The following is a 1422-nucleotide window of genomic DNA, read 5'->3' on the forward strand; positions in this document are numbered from 1 at the left end:
GGCCCCTGAGACTATGGCCCTTCGAAGCCTTTCATACTTGGAACTGAGCCCACCCCTAGGGGTCACCTTCCAGTAGACAGTCAGCAGGCGCCTAAACTGAACAGTAATGTTCCTGGGGATTGTACTCCTCAGATCAGCCACCCATTTGAGACCAAAATGGCCAGAAACAAGTGTCGAGAGGCAGGAAGGATTGGCGAATGGAGAATGGGTTTCAGGGAGGCCTTGGGAAGTGTGCTGTTACATGGGGCAAGGGATTGCAACTAATGTCACACAGCAAAATGTGTCACGATTATTGGATCGGAAATTCCTTTGCTCTGTAGACGTTCTCCCAAACCAAAATATCATGTTTTTCACAAAAAGAAAAAAGAGGTCTTAAGAGATGTACATTAGCTTAATATCATAAAAATAGAGCTATAGCTACCATGCACTGAGTACTGAGTACTTCTCTTGCCAAGCACTGTGAATTATCCTCTCTTCTATATAGCAAATGATCTTTTAAAATTAATATTTTAAACAGTAATTTATAATTATTTCTTGGCAATGGACTTGGGTATGAGTAGCTTGTGTTTCTGTGCTTTCTGTCATGTTTGGTGAGCTTCAGGGTGGCAGTGATTAAACTCTTGGCTGCGAACTGGGAGGTTGGTGGCTCACTCTGTGAGCATAAAGATGTCAGCCTAGGAGACCCTACGGGGCACTCCTTCAGCTCATCCAGGCTGCTGGACAGCCATATCATTATGGGCCTTTCTCCCCACCCTGTCATCGTCCTGCTTCCCCTCATCTTCATGTCCCCAAATTCATTTGAAAACAAGGATTGTGAACATATAAGGAATCAACACGAGAACTGGGGGGAAAACCTAGTTCTAGTCCAAACCTGGAAATAAACCTAGATTCAGGTTTGCTCGCTAGGGGTTTAATTTAGGATGGCTGGCACAGCAGCCCTGACTTAATCGTGCTGCTTGGGTGTTTTCTGGATGTCTGGTTGCCTGTCTGATTTCTCCTAGGAGAAGTGTGAAGCCATCGTAAGTAAGAGCGCTGCTAGTGAATTTGGCTGGCATTTTTTTTTAAAAGAAGGTTTTGCCAGATTCTGTCTTCAACTTTGGAAACACAGTGTCAAGATTTTAACTCTGTCACACACTGAAATGGGCCAGAGAGTGCTGGGACACCTGGAATAGAAGTGGGCTACCAGGAGATGCTCCTGGTCCTTTGGTTTAAGCTGCTCGGCTATATCCTGAAGCCCCTACACCAAGAGCCTCCTGGATGTCTGGCACTTGTTAGCGGTCCTGCAAAAGGCCTGTAGGCAGGGCCATCCCAGGTGGAGACACCTTTAGGTTGGAAACATCCCCAGTGCCCACCTTTTAACCTTGAAGCAGAATATTTTTCATTAAAGAAACAAATTGCTTTTTTTGGGGTAAATAATCATTT

This window comes from Echinops telfairi, unplaced genomic scaffold, assembly GCF_000313985.2.
Source record: "Echinops telfairi isolate 266 unplaced genomic scaffold, ASM31398v2 ScPeMD7_25;HRSCAF=90, whole genome shotgun sequence".
Classification (NCBI taxonomy): Eukaryota; Metazoa; Chordata; class Mammalia; order Afrosoricida; family Tenrecidae; genus Echinops; species Echinops telfairi.